Source organism: Camelus bactrianus, chromosome 32 (assembly GCF_048773025.1).
Source record: "Camelus bactrianus isolate YW-2024 breed Bactrian camel chromosome 32, ASM4877302v1, whole genome shotgun sequence".
In the NCBI taxonomy this organism is placed as follows: Eukaryota; Metazoa; Chordata; class Mammalia; order Artiodactyla; family Camelidae; genus Camelus; species Camelus bactrianus.
Genome location: NC_133570.1, coordinates 22,053,786 through 22,070,889, shown reverse-complemented (window position 1 = coordinate 22,070,889; position 17,104 = coordinate 22,053,786). Strand labels below are relative to the sequence as shown.

Below are 17,104 nucleotides of genomic sequence, written 5' to 3'. Positions count from 1 at the left end.
AAGGGCAAAGCAGAGGGATGCAGGAAACGCTCTTCTCCGGGCCCTGCGGTGGAGGACGCGGTGTCAGCAGACGCACAAAGGCCGCTCGCAGCCAAACCCTGTGGGGCACGGCGATGATGGCCTGTGACCACAAACCTGAGTCACACAAAAGCCTGTCTTATGCCCAGGAAAAGGCACAATTTTAAAAGGCCTGCAAAAAGTACAGTGCAGAAATAGTTTTGGTAGCTCCTTGAGGGCAAAGGTCATTCTCTAGACAGCATCACACCCCTCCCTGCAGTGGCCATGACACTTGAGCAAAGATACAGGAGCGCATCACAAGCGCACCCACGGGGAGACCTCAGCACCATCAGCTCACAGGCACCTACACAACCCAAACCAGCACACCCAGGAGGACGTGGGCCGAGCACGTCCAGCCCTGGCCAGGGCGCGAAGGAACTGGGGGCGGGAGAGCGTGCAGCCACGTCAGGGACAGTCTGGCAGCTTCTTAAAAGGTAACACCTAAACCTACCACACGGTGCAGCCAACCCACTTTCCACTGTCTCCCACGGGAGCTTTATTCACAACGAGCAACCACTGGAAACGGCCCAAAGCCCGCCAACAGCCGAATGGACAGCAAGTTGTCCATAACACGGACTCTCTTCAGGCACAAGGAAAATGAATGTTGATACCCACCACAACATAAATGACTCTCAAAATAATTACTCTAAGTGAGAGAAGCCAGACCCCTCCCCAGAACTGCACACCTAGGATTCCATTCATGCACAACTACAAAAACTGCAAACCCTGCTGAGGGACCGCAGTGGGCAGGGGGCACCAGGGGACCTGCGCGAGATGGAGATGCTCGTCTTCCGCGGGGATACTTCACACACATGTATGAATCAGAAATCATCAAACTGTCAACTTTAAGTACGTGCAGTAGTGGCGATCATTTCGTACTGTTCAGAAATACCAAACCTCTGTTTTATGCATCAGGAACTAACACAGTGTTGAAGGTCAATTATATGTCAAAAACAAATAAACAAACGCACAGAAAAAAAGATGAGATCTGTGGTTACCGGGGCGGGGGGGGGGGAGGGGGGGAGGGAGGTCAAAGGTACAAACTTCCAGTTTTAAGATAAGTAAGTACTGGAAAGTAATACAAACGTTGCACTAACACTGTCACATGTTACGCATGAAAGCTGTTAAGAGAGTAAGTCCTAAGAGTTCTCATCACAAGAAAAGTGTTTTTCCTTTATTCTGTGTTTGTACGTGGTGACAGACATTCACAGAGCTTTTTCTGCAGTGGCTTTGTTAGGCTGTACACTTTAAACCTATCCAGGGCTGCTACGTCAATCCTACTTCAGTAAAACTGGAAGAAAAATTATGTAGAGTAATAATGTATGTGAATTCTACCTCAACATATCTGTTTAAAAAAAAAGGACCCCCAGGGCCACACAAACGCTGAGACTCCGGCACTACGCAGGCTCTCTCAGGTTTAACCCTTGGCTCATTCTTGGTGTGTCAGAGCTCCGTAGCTGAGTGCCGTGCGGGGTTAAACCACGTGGGACCAGAACCAGGCCAGGGGCTGAGGGAAGCCCGGGGATCCGCTGTTAGACCCACCGGAGGGCCCTGCTTACATCATGGGACCCTGCCACTGACCGTTCCTACTCCAGCCAGCTTCCCCTCACCTGTGAGGCAGTGGCATTTAAAATCATTACCTTCTCTCCTTCCCAAGATAAGAGATGACAGTCTCTGTGCAGACTGGACTCTTCAGAATGACCCTGGCGACATTTCCGGCCCTGAGTCCTCCTCGGAGCCTGGTGGCGCCCATCAGGAGGTGGTGTCCGCCTCCCCCATCACCGGGTAGCCTCGGTGTCACTGACAGATGGTGTGGCAGAGATGCTGCAGGATCCCTTCAGACCCGGTCGTGAAAGGCAGGGCTGTCACTTGTTGGTCTCGGGATGTGTGCCCAGATTGCAGCCAGCACGCGATGAGGAAGCTTGGCTACGGGGAGGGGTGGCATGGAGGTGTCCGGTCACAGCCCCAAACAAAGTCTCGACCATCAACCACCAGACACGGGAGGGTGGGAGCCTCCAGTGAGTGGAGTTGGGGAGACAAACTGGCCTGGCCGCACCCCACCTAGACCACAGATGTATGAGCTAAGTCAACGTCATGATTACTTTAAGCCACTGACTTTCAGAGTGGTGTTTATTACGGGGCAGTAGACCACCGAACCAGCCTCCTTTCTCCTGGCTCCAAGGAGCCCACTCAGAAAGGAACTAGTTTCTCCGTCTACCCCGCAGCCCCCAGTATCTAATGGCTGTCACCACGGGTCTCACGAGGTGCAATGGAGCATCATTACAAATCAAATCACCTGATTCTACAAATGAACAGGTCACCCTAAATTTCCTAAATGACCTCAGGCTACACTCGTCTGTGAAAAGCCAGAGCATCAGGAGGTAATGAAATTAACCTGTCAGGTTTCAACTCCCCTGTGAACTTGGCATTGACACTGGCATCCCATCAAAGTCGATGAAGCACAGGGAAAAAAAAGATTTCTCACCACATAAGGAAGTAAAGGACTGTGTGTGCTATCTGAGATGATACATGAAAAGTATCTGACCCAGACAATTTAATGATTCTGCTTTTAGCAAAATAATTAGGCAGCTCTTGAAAATGTTACTTATCTGATTTCTATTTCTCAGCATTACTCATATAATAAGACCTACTTACTGGAAACTTACTGAAAAGTTGGGGACACCACTGGGGAGGTAGGGTGGCCAGCAGAAGGTGCCTGGGGCTGGGCGCCGGGAGCCCCAGTATGAGGTCTCAGGCAAGCACGCCACCCCACTGACCGGCAGCTTCCTCTCTGTGGAATGAAAGCCCTGTCTTCGTGACTTCTAGGGACTGTCTGAAGTCTGACTTCCTCCAACTTCTGAGAATGGAATTTTGGGTGCTGATTCAGATGAAGTGCTTCAAATTTTATCTAAGTAAATGCATTCCCGAGACAGTTATCTTAGAGCTAACCTACATCACTGGCCATCAAATGTCGCCCAGACTCAGCGAGTGTCTCTGTCATCCGGGAGAGGTACATGCGGAAGGAGGAAGGGGAGCAGGACCCGCGTTTCAGAGCCACAGGTTCCTGCGGCAATGGGAACCTTGCAGACCTCTCGGCCTCCCGCAGTCCCAGCCCGACCTGGTGGTGAGGTCGCAGCAGGCGTACGTGAGACACTGCGGCCGCTGTGCAGGCCCCGGCTCCACCAGGCGGCTGGTCCCCACTACTGAGCATCTTCCCAGGCTCACGGGCCCTGCCTGTAGCTCTGAACGATCTCACAGTGAGGGCGAGAATCGGCATCTAAGGAGCGGTGCCCTTGTGACTGCATCACTCTCTCCTGCTCAGGGAAACCTACCTGGCGTCACCAGGGGGCACTTAACTGAGTAGTATCATCTACCTCACACTAAAACAATGATCAAACTAATTTATCACAATGTTATTAAAGCAATTAACTTAACAAATTATAGCCCTGACATTTCTAGAAATAGATGTTAACAGCTGCTGTCAAATCATGTTTAAACAGAACACAAGAAGTACATTGTGATTCTGGGAAAACTTTGTATCCCAGCTGCTATGTTTGGCAGTAAAAGGAATCCCCTGAAAACAGGAAACAGTTATTTCACTCCGCTGTGACCGCTGGGCGACGGTTTAACCTCCGCCGTGCGAAGCGAGCCGGGACTGAGCTCCCTCGACTGCCTGGCGGTGCCTGGTAGACATGGGACTCCTTGCCCGGTTGCTGCGAGCTTTCTGGACGAAGGTCGTGTCATCAGGTCAGGGAACAAGCAGACGAGCAGTTTTAAACGCTTCACTGGAGAGGGCTCATGAGTCTATGAAAGTCCACATAAAGAACGGGCAGGACCACAGAGCTGGCCACTCCTCCCCTTTGTTCAAGTATTTTTAACCCCTGGAACACAGTGATATTTACAAACAATAAGCTCTTTCTGTATGGGAACTTAGCTTCCATGCAAAGTGACAATGTAAAATGAAAAAATTCAGACTTCCAATCTAGATTTGATTCAGATCAAGACTCTTATCTCCTGCCTGCACGTTTTTTTATTTTTGACTCTGGGAAGCCATTCCTATGACCTAAGATTCCAGTTACAGGAGAGGAAACTGAACCAACTCTAGCCTCTGCTCTGAGAAATTAGGAATCCCAAACACGTTGTTTTAACTGCACCCTGTCTACTGGCAGAGCTCTGCCTCCCCTGCCCTAGGCCTGACTTGAATCACAAAGGGAGGGTGCCAGGAAGGTGGAAAAGGGGGAAGGAGAAGGGAGGATGGGGGAAGTGGCCCTGGTAACGTTCTCCCTAGAGAGACTGAAGGCTTCCTTAAAAGGGAGGGTCGTTTTCATGGCAGTGCCCTTCCTCCCTCGCCCCAGACCAGGGGAGAAAGCATCGTGTGCGTGTGCGGAGGACACGGCTCTGTTCCGGGCCCCTTCCAGCATGCGGTGACCAAGAAGAGTAACAGGAGACCTGGCCAGCCTCTTCAGGTGAGGAAAGCCACCTTCACAGCTTCCAGGTGCTGGGAATGAGCAGCGGCCCCCCAGGGGTAGGGGGCAGCACCAGCACCTGGGCCGTGCGGGTGACACCAGCAGGCACCCCATGACACGCCACAGTTTACGAAGAGAACTTCCTTTCTCCTACTTGTCTATGGGCCGTCCACTACTTCAAAGGAAGCTGCGAAGGGCCGGGCTATTTTTATCTGTCCATTAGCCTTCACTCTCCTGACTCTTCAATCCAGGGACACGCGATTCCAGGAGGATACGGAATGGTGCTCCTTTGCTGCCTCTTAGTGAGACGGCCGGGAAATAAAGAAAAGCCCCAGAAGGAAGCAAATGAGGAGACTTCTCGCTGTGATAGAGCAGAGATTGGCAAATCCTCTCCCAAGGAACAACATAGAACTGGGCAAATTTGTCAAAAATAACCATTTCAGGGCCCTGGAAATCAATCAAAGGCAAGTAAGTGAAGCAGCAATACTCACAAAAAGGGATGAAACTTCAGGTAAGGACAGCGGGAGCCTCTGGCTCTCTTGCCTGAAACAGCTCTCGTTACTTTTCTTCTAAGTTTTAAAAAACATAACATTGTATAGGAATGCTCGTGACACTGTACTGCTGGGTCTGTAGCACATATCTAACACGTGACTGAGCGCAAAGGACGAGGAGGAATGGCGCTGCACTGGAGCAAACCTGCTATACTTTATCAAAAGCAGCTCAGAAAAACTTAAAGTAATGTGATATGTATTGCAATCCTATAATCATTAGGAAATAATATTTAAAAATAGTAATGTGGTAATACTCAACTATAAGCTACCTACAAGAAACACACTAGAAAAATACATCTCATACTAAACGAAAGCCAGAGTAGACGTATTAATAACAGACAAAGTAGATCTCAGAGAAAAGAGTATTGTCATAGATAAAGAAGGTCATTTCATGACAGAGGTAAATTTCTCAAAGGGACATCATCCTTGACATTTATGTACCCAATAAGTTTCAAAATACACAAAGCAGAAGCTACTGTAACTGCAAGGAGACACAGATAACCCACAACTCCAGTCAGGAGATCCCAGTCTTCCAACCCAAAGGCTGAGGAACAGGAGCCTGAAAGGAGTCGAAGATGCAGAAGACGTGGACAACACTCTCCCACCGGGCTCTGACTGACACTCACAGAACGGCTCCCCACAACAGCAGAACAGCATTTAAACCATACACCACTGTGCAGTGGTTAAGAGCAGAGATTCTGGAACCAGACAGTCTTGAGTTCAAATCCTGGTTCCACCATTTCTCACCTATGTGATCACGGTCTAAATATCTGACTTCACTGTGCATCAGTTTCTTTATCTGTAGAATGGATACGGGTTGTTTCCACCACTGCAGTATTGTAAATAATGCTGCAATGAACATCACTGTGTAAGTAAAAAATAATAAATAAAATAAAACCATACACCATGTTCTGGGGCACAAAATGAGTCTCAATACACTTATAAGAGATTTAAGCTATAGACAATACGTTCTCTGACCTCAATGGAATTAAATTAGAAATCAGTAACAAAGATCTCTGGTGGGGAGGGTATAGCTCAAGTGGCAAAATGTGTGCTTAGCATGCACAAGGTTCTGGGTTAAATCCCCATTACCCCCGTTAAAATAAATAAATAAAAGCCCAATTACCTCCCCTCCCCTAAAAAAGATCTCTGGAAAATCTTTAAGTGCTTAGAAACTAAATAACATATTCCTATAAATTCATGGGTCAAAAAAGAAACCAAAAGGGAAATTAAATTAGTAAGTATTTTGAGCTGAACGAAAATGAATACGCAATGGATCTAAATTTGTGGGATACCACTAAAGCAGTACTGAGGGGAAATTCCTAGCAAAAGGCACCTATAGTAGAAAAACGCTTCAAATCTAGACAACAAATTCTACCTAAAGAAACTAAAGAGTAAATGAAACCCAAGGTAAGCTATTGAATAAAGAAAATAAAGGGAGGAGCCAAGATGGTGGAGTAGAAGGACGCTCGTAGCTCACCCTCTCCCACAAATACACCAAAACTCACATCCATGGCCCCACCCAGCCAACCAGAGCACTTGCCAAACTCCGACAGAACATCGCCCTCTTCAAAATACAAAGACGCCAAAAATCTGGTGGGAGAACAGGAAAAAAGAACAAAAAGCAAACCAGTGCGGGACTGTCCCGCGGGGAGGGAGCAGCAAAGGAGGACTAGCGCTGGTTCGCTGAACCTCCCCCTCTCCAACAGAGAGGCCAGCGGGATGGAGGGGGAGGCTCTGAGGCTCATATCTGCACGGAGCACCCCTTGACTGACAGAACTAAGTTAAACAGGCACAAAGGATCCCCGCAACACCCAGCCTGAGACGCGAGCCGGCAGCTGGGGGGACGGGACAGGCTGTCTGAGCTGGGCGGAGGACTAGGGCGGATGCACTGAGGCATTCCCGAGGGACTGGAAGGTGCTGCGCGCTGTGGCTGGGAGGGGATACAGAGCAGAACAATCTGGGTCACCCATAAATTGTGAAAAAAGCAAAGCAATACTGCTGGTGTGCCCTGGGGGGAGAGACGCTATAGCCTTTGTCTCCTCAGACCCGCGGAAACATTACGGGCACTTCTCGCGAGAAGAGAGGTGGGGCACAGCCACAGCTGCCATATCCTCCTGTATGCAGCACCCAAGTGGGGGCAGGGCCGAGACCTGAATCCACACCAGAGGCTCCACAACCTCCTAGGCAGGACTGAGACTTGTTTACAGCCCAAAGCAGATAGGACCTTTCTGCCCTGGTACCTCAGAGAACTTGCAACACCAAGACAAACAAGGAACTGAGTTTAGGAATGGAGCGGGGGGGGGGCTGTTCTGCGGTCTTCCCCGAGGCCGCCTACGGAGCACCAAAGAGGCAGAGCAGGCAGCTTCTGCAGCTCCTAACCTCGGTGCTGGGAGGGGGCCCGATCCTCCCGCCTACCTTGTCTGAGTGCAGCATCTGACTGCGGCACAGGGAGGGGGCGTGATCTGCCAGCGGACAGCCACTGGGAGCAGCACAGATGAGGGCACCAATGGAGGGCCCTTGGGAACAGCAAGCTGAGTTCACGAAACAGGGCGAAGACAGAAAGACCTCTCGATAAAATCATCAAGAGCTCACAGTCTCCAGGAGAACACATCTTTTTTTTTTTTTAAATCTTTTTTATATCTGTTCTATTTTCTATTGCCCTTTTAATTTTTACTTTTTAAACAATTGTATATGTCTATAGTTTTAATCCCTTTAAAATTTTTCTTTTAAAGTATTTTTATCATTATTTTTAAAAATCCACCTCATTTCATTTTTAATTCTCTTGGTTTTGATCTCCTGTTATTGATTACACACAGGTCTCAAATATTGTTTTTTGATTTTTTTCTCCATTTTTTAAGGTTTTTAAAAGACGTCTCAACTCGATTGCTATTCTGCTTCAACTTGCTCTTCTATTATTGATACTACACTGTTTTCAAATCTTTTTTTCTCCATCCTTTTAAAATTCTCTCTTTTTTAAGTTTTACTCCTGCATAGGCTTTAGATAGATAAATAAATAAACTCCTTAAGGACCACAATAGATAACTGATACTCCTTAGGCCACAGTGCCAGAGAGATATGAGCAATATAAAGAAGCAGAGGAACCACTCCCAATTAAAAGAGCAAGAGAAACCCCCTGAAAGCACAATCAAGGAAATAGACATTGATGGTTTACTAAATCAAGATTTCAAAAAAGGACTGATCAAAGTACTGAAGGAACTAAAAGAGATAGTGTTTAGAGATATAAAATATGTCAAAAATGAAATTGAAGCTATAAATAAAAACCAAGTAGAATTAGTAAACTCATTTGCTGAGATGAGAGCTGATCTAAAGGCTGTACAAAGCAGGCTAGGTAATGCAGAGGAATGAATAAGTGACCTAGAAGACAGGACAACAGAAAGCACCCAATCAGGACAGCTGAGAGAAAAACAAATAAAAAACAATGGAAACAATATAAGGGACCTATGGGATAATACAAAGCATGCCAAACTACGCATAATAGGGGTTCCAGAAGGGGAACAAAGAACAAAGGGGATTGAAAAGGTATTGGAAGAAATCATGACTGAAAACTTCCCAAACCTAAAGAAGGAATCAGATATCCAAGGAGGCTCAGAGGGTCCCAAACAGGAAGAATCCAAACAGACTCACACCAAGACATATCATAATCAAGATGGCCAGAGTCAAGGATAAAGAAATGATCCTAAAGGCAGCAAGAGAAAAACAAAGAGTGAGTTACAAAGGAACCCCCATAAAGCTCTCAGCTGATTTCTCTACACAAACACTACAGGCCAGAAGGGAGTGGCAAGCTATATTCAAAGTCCTCAATGAAACAAAGATGCAGCCTAGGATACTCTATCCAGCAAGGCTATCCTTTAGAATAGAAGGAGAGATAAAGAATTTCACAGACAAGCAAAAACTAAAAGAGTTTAGCAACACTAAACCCATGCTAAAAGAAATATTGACAGGTCTATTCTAAATAGAAAAGAAGGAGGATGCTACAAAAATGAGAAACGCATAACTGGAAAGGTGATAACTACCATGAATTACAAATAGAATAAGCATAAAATTGTAAAAGAAGACATCTAAATCATTAAGAGTGGAAGAGGGAAGCAAGGAAATATAGAGTACTTTTTTTTTTCTTTTCTTTTTAAAATTTTTTGTTCTCGGTAGGATGGGTTTGAGATTATATTACTATCTGTTTAGTACAAACAGTTATAGTAATGGGTTAATAGACTTACAAAAAGGGGTAACCACAAGCCAAAAACTTACGAGTCACAAAAACTAAATAAAATCCAAGATAATACAAAGGAAAATCACCAAACCACAAAAGGAAGAAGAAAGGAACAAAGAGCAAATACCAAATCAACTGCAAAAATAAGTTCAAAATGGTAATAAACACACATCTGTCATTAATTACTGTAAATGTTAATGGACTAAATGCTCCAGTCAAAAGACGCAGAGTGGCAGACTGGATAATAAGGCAAGAACCTTCAATATGCTGCATACAAGAGATGCACTTTAGGGAGAAGGACACATATAGACTGAGAGTGAAAGGATGGAAAAGGATATTCCATGCAAATGGAAAAGCCAAAAAAGCAGGTACTGATTTCAGACAAAATAAAGACTTTAAAACAACGGCCATAAAGAAAGATAAAAGAAGGACATTTTATAATGATCAAAGGAGTGATACAAGATGAGGATATTACACTCGTTAATATATATGCACCCAATATAGGAGCACCTACGTACATAAAACAATTACTAACAGAGATAAAGGGGGAAATTGATGGGAATACAATCGTTGCTGGAGATTTTAACACCGCATTAACATCACTACACAGATCTTCCAGACAGAAAATAAATAAGGCAACAGATAAATTAAATGATACAATAGAAAAATTAGAGTTGGTGGATATTTTCAGAGCATTACATCCCCCCAAAATAGGACATACATTCCTTTCAAGTGCACATAGAACATTTTCTAGGATTGATCATGTACTTGGGCACAAAAGAAGCCTCAACAATTAAAAGATAGAAATTATCTCAAGCATCTTTACTGACCACAATGCCATGAAACTAGAAATCAACTACAGAGAAACAAAGGAGAAAAAAAGGAAAGCATGGAGATTAAACAACATGCTATTAAAAAACCAATGGGTCAATGATGAAATCAAAATTGAAATTAAAAAATACCTTGAGACAAATGAAAATGAAAACACAACCACACAAAATTTATGGGACACAGAAAAGACAGTGCTAAGAGGGAAATTTATAGCGATACAGGACTTCCTCAAAAAAGAAGAACAATCTCAAATAAACAATCTAACCCACCAGCTAAAAGAATTAGAAAAAGAAGAGCAAAAACCCCCAAAACGCAGCAGAAGGAAGGAAACAATAAAGATTAGGGAGGAAATAAATAAAAGAGAGATTTAAAAAAACTATAGAAAAAAATCAATCAAACCAAGAGCTGGTTTTTTGAAAAAGTAAGTAAAATCAACAAACCTCTGGCCAAAATCACAAAGAAGGAAAAAAGAGCACAAATAAGCAAAATAAGAAGGAAAATGGAGAAATTACAACAAATAACATAGAAATACAGAATAGCATAGGAGAATATTGTGAAAAACTATATGGAAACAAACTGGATAACCTAAAGGAGATGGACAAGTTTCTTGAAACATACAGTCCACCAAGACTGAACCAAGAAGAAACTGACCACTTGAACAAACTGATCACTAGAAATGAAATTGAATTAGCAATAAAAAACCTCCCTACAAATAAAAGTCCAGGACCAGACGGCTTCACCGGGGAATTCTACCAAACATACAAAGAAGAACTCATACCAGTCCTTCTCAAACTCTTCTAGAAAACTGAAAAGGAGGGAATACTCCCAAACTCATTCTATGAAGCCACCATCACCCTGGTATCAAAACCAGGCAAAGACACTACCAAAAAAGAGAATTATAGGCCAATATCACTGATGAACATAGATGCAAAAATCCTTACCAAAATATTAGCAAATAGAATCCAAGAGCACATAAAAAAGATTATACATCATGATCAAGTGGGGTTCATCCGAGGGACACAGGGTGGTTCAACATACGCAAGTCAAACAATGTAATACATCACATGAACAAGAGAAAGGGCAAAAACCACATGATCATCTCAATAGGTGCAGAAAAAGAATTTGATAAAATTCAACATCCATTTATGATAAAAACTCTCACCAAAGTGGGTATAGAGGGAACATATCTCAACATCATAAAAGCTATAGATGACAAACCTACAGCCAGCATAGTACTCAACGGTGAAAAACTCAAAAGCTTCCCACTAAAAACTGGGACAACACAAGGCTTCCCACTATCACCACTCCTATTCAACACAGTCCTGGAAGTCCTAGCCACAGCAATCACACAAGAGAGAGAAAACTGGAAAAGAAGAGATAAAAGTGTCACTATATGCTGACGACATGTTACTATATATAGAAAACCCTAAAAGGTCCACACAAAAACTACTAGAGCTGATCGAAGAGTTCAGCAAGGTAGCAGGTTACAAAATTAACATTCAAAAATCAGTTACATTTCTTTACACTAACAATGAATCAACAGAAAAAGAAAGTAAAGAAACAATCCCCTTTAAAATAGCACCCAGAGTAATAAAATATCTGGGAATAAATCTAACCAAGGAGGTGAAAGAATTATACACAGAAAACTATAAACCACTGATGAAGGAAATTAAAGAAGACTCTGAAAAATGGAAAGATATCCCATGCTTTTGGATTGGAAGAATCAATATTGTTAAAATGGTCACACTGCCCAAGGCAATCTACAGATTTAATGCAATCCCTATCCAATTACCCAGGACATATTTCACAGAACTAGAACAAATCATAATAAAATTTATATGGAACCATCAAAGACCTAGAATTGCCAAAGCATTACTGAAGAGAAAAAAGAGGCTGGAGGAATAACTCTCCCAGACTTCAGACAGTACTATAGAGCTACAGTCATCAAGACAGCAAGGTATTGGTACAAAAACAGACATATGGACCCATGGAACAGAATAGAGAGCCCAGAAATGAACCCACAAACTTTTGGTCAACTAATCTTTCACAAGGGAGGCAAGAATATACAATGGAATAAAGACAGTCTCTTCAGCAAATGTTGTTGGGAAAACTGGACAGCAGCATGTAAAACAATGAAGCTAGACTCCCTTACACCATACACAAAAATCAACTGAAAATGGATCAAAGACTTAAACATAAGACAAGATATAATAAACCTCCTAGAAGAAGCTATAGGCAAAACATTATCTCACATACATCTCAAAAATGTTCTAGGACAGTCTACCCAAGCAATAGAAATAAAAGCAAGAATAAACAAAAGGGACCTAATTAAACTTACAAGCTTCTGCACAGCAAAGGAAACCGTAAGTAAAACAAAAAGACAACCTACAGAATGGGAGAAAATTTTTGCAAATGAAACCAACGAGGGCTTGATCTTCAGAATATATAAGCAGTTCATATGACTTAATAAGGAAAAAACTAACAACCCAATCCAAAAATGGGCAGAAGACCTGAACAAGCAATTCTCCAAGGAAGAAATATAAATGATTAATAGGCACACACAAAAAAATGCTCAATATCACTAATTATCAGAGAAATGCAAATCAAAACTAAAATGAGGTACCACCTCACACCAGTCAGAACGGCCATCATTCAGAAGTCCACAAATGGCAAATGCTGGAGACGCTGTGGAGAAAAGGGAACTCTCCTACACTGCTGATGGGAATGCAGTTTGGTGCAGCCACTGTGGAGAACAGTGTGGAGATTCCTCAAAAGACTAGGAATAGACTTATCATATGACCCAGGAATCCCGCTCCTGGGCATATATCCAGAAGGAACCCTACTTTAAAAAGACACCTGTACCCCAGTGTTCATAACAGCACTATTCACAGTAGCCAAGACATGGAAAGAGCCTACATGTCCATCAACAGATGACTGGATAAAGAAAAGGTGGTATATTTATACAATGGAATACCATTCAGCCATAAAAACCGACAACATAACGCCATTTGCAGCAACATGGATGCTCCTGGAGAATGTCATTCTAAGTGAAGTAAGCCAGAAAGAGAAAGAAAAATACCATATGAGATCACTCATATGTGGAATCTAAAAACAACAACAAAAAAACATAAATACAAAACAGAAACAGACTCACAGACATAGAATACAAACTTGTGGTTGCCAAGGGGGCAGGAGGTGGGAAGGGACAGACTGTGATTTCAAAATGTAGATGGATAAAAAAGATTATACTGTATAGCACAGGGAAATATATACAAGATCTTGTGGTAGCTCACAGCAAAAAAAAAAAAAAAAAAAAAAAAAAAAAAAAAAAGAAATGCGTGACAATCAATATATGTATGTTCATGTATAACTGAAAAATTGTGCTGTACACTGGAATTTGACTGTTACTCAATAGAAAAGAAAAGAAAAAGGCCAGAGTACAGATCAATAAAACAGGAAATAAATAAATAAATAAAATAAATAATGACTGGTTCACTGAGAAGATAAATTTGATAAACCTTTAAACCAGATTAATCAGGAAATAAGTGAATACACAAACTGTAATGCCAGGAATCAGAACAGAGACAACACCTCCTATTCTACAAATATCTAAAAGATAATAAGGGAACATTATGAACAACTTTATGTCAATAAATTCAACAACTCAGATGAAATGGACAGATTCCTTGAAAGATACAACCAAAACTCACTCAAGAAGGAAAAGATAACCTGAAAAGCCCTATGTATACAAAAGACATTGGATATGTAGTTAAAAACTTTCCCACAAATAAAATTCCAGACTCAGATGGATTCACTGAGTTTTGCCAAACATTTAAGTAAGAAATAATATCAACTGTACATAAAGTTTTCCAGAAAACTAAAGAAGAGAGAATTCTTACCAACTCATTCTATGAGGTCATATTACCCTGACACTAAATCCTGCTAAAGACATAGATAAAATTGCAAACCAATATTCCTCATAAATATAGATGTAAACATTCTTAACAAAATTTTAGCAAACTAAATCCAACAATACAGAAAAAGGTTAACACCTCATAGGCAAGTAGAGCTTGTCCCAGGAGTACAAGGTTTACTATTAGAAAATAAATCATCTTAAACAACTGAAAGATCAAAGAAAAAATCACAAGGAAAATTAGAAGTTAAAGACAACTGAAAATTAAAACACAACATACTAACACTCAAGGGACACAGTAAAAGCAGTGTTGAGAGGGAAATTTATAGTTATAAACTCTTCTCTTAAACATTAAGAAATAAGAAAGAAATCAACAAACTACATTTTAAGGAATGAGAAAAAGAAGAACAAATTAAAACGAAAGGTAACAGAAGGAAGGAAGTAGTAAAGATTAGAGCAGGGATAAACTAAATCAAGAGTAGAAAAATAGAGAAAAATCAGTAAAATCAAAAGTTGGTTCTTGAAAAGATCAACAAAATTGACAAACTTTTAGCTAGATTGACAAAGAAAAAAAGACTCAAATTACTAAGATCAGAAATGAAAGTAGGGGCATCACTACCGAGTCTACAGAAATCAAAAGGATTGTAAGAGTACTATGAATAACTGTTTCCCAGCAAGTTAGATAACCTAGAAGAAATGAACAAATTCCCAGAAACACAAAACCTACAAAGGCTGAATTATGAAGAAATAGGAAATCTGAACAGCTCTTTAACAAGTAAGGAGACTGAATCAGTAATCAAAAAACTCCCAACAAAGAAAAGCCCTGGACTGGATGGCTTTACCGGTTAATTCTACCAAACATTTAAATAAAAGCTAACACACATCCTCCTCAAAATTTTTCCAAAAATTGAAGAACAAGAAACACTTCCTGACTCATTCTATGAGGCCAACATTACTCTGATACCAAAGCCAGACATAAGACACAAAAAAACAAAACTACAGAGAAATATACTTTATAAACAATGATTCAAGAATCTTCAACAAAATATTGGCAAATCAAATTCAGTAGCATATTAAAAAGATCATACACCATGACCAAGTGGGATTTATTCCCGGAATGCAAGGATGGTTCAACACATGAAAATCAGTGAATGAAATATCACACACAGCCAGAATGAAGGGAAAAACAAACATGATCTTCTCAACTAATGCAGAAAAGGCATTTGACAAAATCTGGCACCTAAGCCTGATTTAAAAAAAAAAAAAAACTCTCAGCAATCTAGGAATAGAAGGGAACTTTCTCTTTTATTAAGTGCATCAATGTAACCTACAGCTAAAATTATGCTTAATGGTAAAAACTGAATGCTTTTCCCCTAAGACAGGTGTCAGCAAACTATGGCCCTCTTGCCTATTTTGACTGAAATACAGCCACACCTATTAATTTACGTATTATCTATGAGTAATTTTAAGATACAATGGCTGAGCTGAATAGTAGCAACAGAGGCCTATGACCCATGAAGTTTAAAATATTTACTGTTTGGCCTTTCAAGAAAAAACTCTGCTGACCCCTGCTCTAAGACCAGGTGAAGACAGGGATATTCTGATCATTTCTATTCAATATTGTACTGTGGTTTCTAGCCAATACAATAAGGAAAGCAAAAGGAATATCAGGCATCTAGATTGTAAAGGAAAAATTTAAACTGTCCTTAGTTGCAGACAGCAAAATTGTCTGCATTGAAAATATGATGGAATTCCTATTTTTCCCATTTTTCTTAAGTTCTAGCTACCGAGTACTTACAACCCAGAAAGCCTCCTGTGACCTCCCTAAAGGTAACCATTAGACTGACATATATTAGATGAACCCTGCCACTTTAGGATCTTTAATTATATTGTCACACAGTGTGTACTCCTTTATACCTGGCTGCTTTTGCTCACCATGTGTGAGATTCACCCATGTTACAACAAACAGCATGTTCTTTTTTGTTTCCATACCATATAGCACTCTGCACCACAAGTTACTTATGCATTCACCTCTTGATGAGTATCTGGTTGCTCCCAGCCTTGACTCTTACCAAGACTGTGAACAACCCCACACACATCTTTTGGTGAACACACATGCGCACTTCTGTTGAGCACACACCTGGGAGTGAAACTGCTTGCCTGCATAACATGGGAATATTCAGCTTCAGCAGATACTTCCACAGTCTTACAAGAGCTAGAACATCTTCCAATCCCATCAGCAAGGTCTACATGATCATGTTCTACTTCCTTTATGACACTAGGTGTTACCAGTTTTTTAAATTAGGCATTTTGTGTCTAATCTACAGTAGTAGTACCTCACTGTGGTTTTAATGCGTGTTTCCCTGATGATTAATGATGTTGAGCACTTTTTCATCCATTTATTGGCCATTGGGTATCCTTTTAAAATGAAGTGCCCGTGTAGTCTTCTTACTGGGTAGACTTCTTACTTTGCTTTCCAAGACTGCCCAGGCTATCCGTTCAAGTGGATTTCCATAGAAATGTTTAATCAGCTTGCCAATTTGCATTAAAAAAAAAAAAAACCCTGTTGATATTCTGATTGGGATTATTTACAGATAGTCTCTGCTCTTCCAATCGATGAATTTAGCACATCATGCCATTTACTTACGTCTTCTTTAATTTCTTACAATGTTACATTTTTCTGTTCTATACATCTTTCATTAGACTTGATTTTTAAAATGCTAATGAAAATGGAATCTTAAAAAATTTTAAATTGTTATTAATTCTAATGTTTTATCTGCAGCTTTGTTAGGATTTTTCATGTCTGTGAGTAAACAGTTTAATATCTTTCTTTACAATCATTACACGTTCCATTTCTTTCTGACTTGCTGCCCCAGCCAGGACGTTCAAAACAAGGATGGAGAGAAGTGGTGACAGCAGTGGTGTCACTCTCATCTCTGGAAGAATGTGCTTGATGTCACCAACGTTAAGATTGATTCTTCTCTACTATGGACTTCTTCTAGAAACCTTTTATCAGAGTAAGGAAAGTTGCTTCTGCTCCTAGTTTTTTAGAAAT

The 17,104-nt window shown here is 41.5% G+C and overlaps 1 protein-coding gene across 3 annotated transcripts in view; it reads right to left on the bottom strand.

Moving 5' to 3' along the window:
• Positions 1–17,104, bottom strand: part of SPECC1L (sperm antigen with calponin homology and coiled-coil domains 1 like) — a 112,618-nt gene that overhangs the window by 10,369 nt on the left and 85,145 nt on the right. Inside the window, exon 14 of one of the 3 annotated variants that reach the window (XR_012503690.1) lies at positions 1,698–1,983. The exons of the other annotated variants lie outside the window; for them this stretch is intronic. The gene's annotated coding sequence lies outside the window, so the exon portion shown is untranslated. The remainder of the gene's footprint in view (positions 1–1,697; positions 1,984–17,104) is intronic. 3 annotated transcript variants of the gene reach the window in all.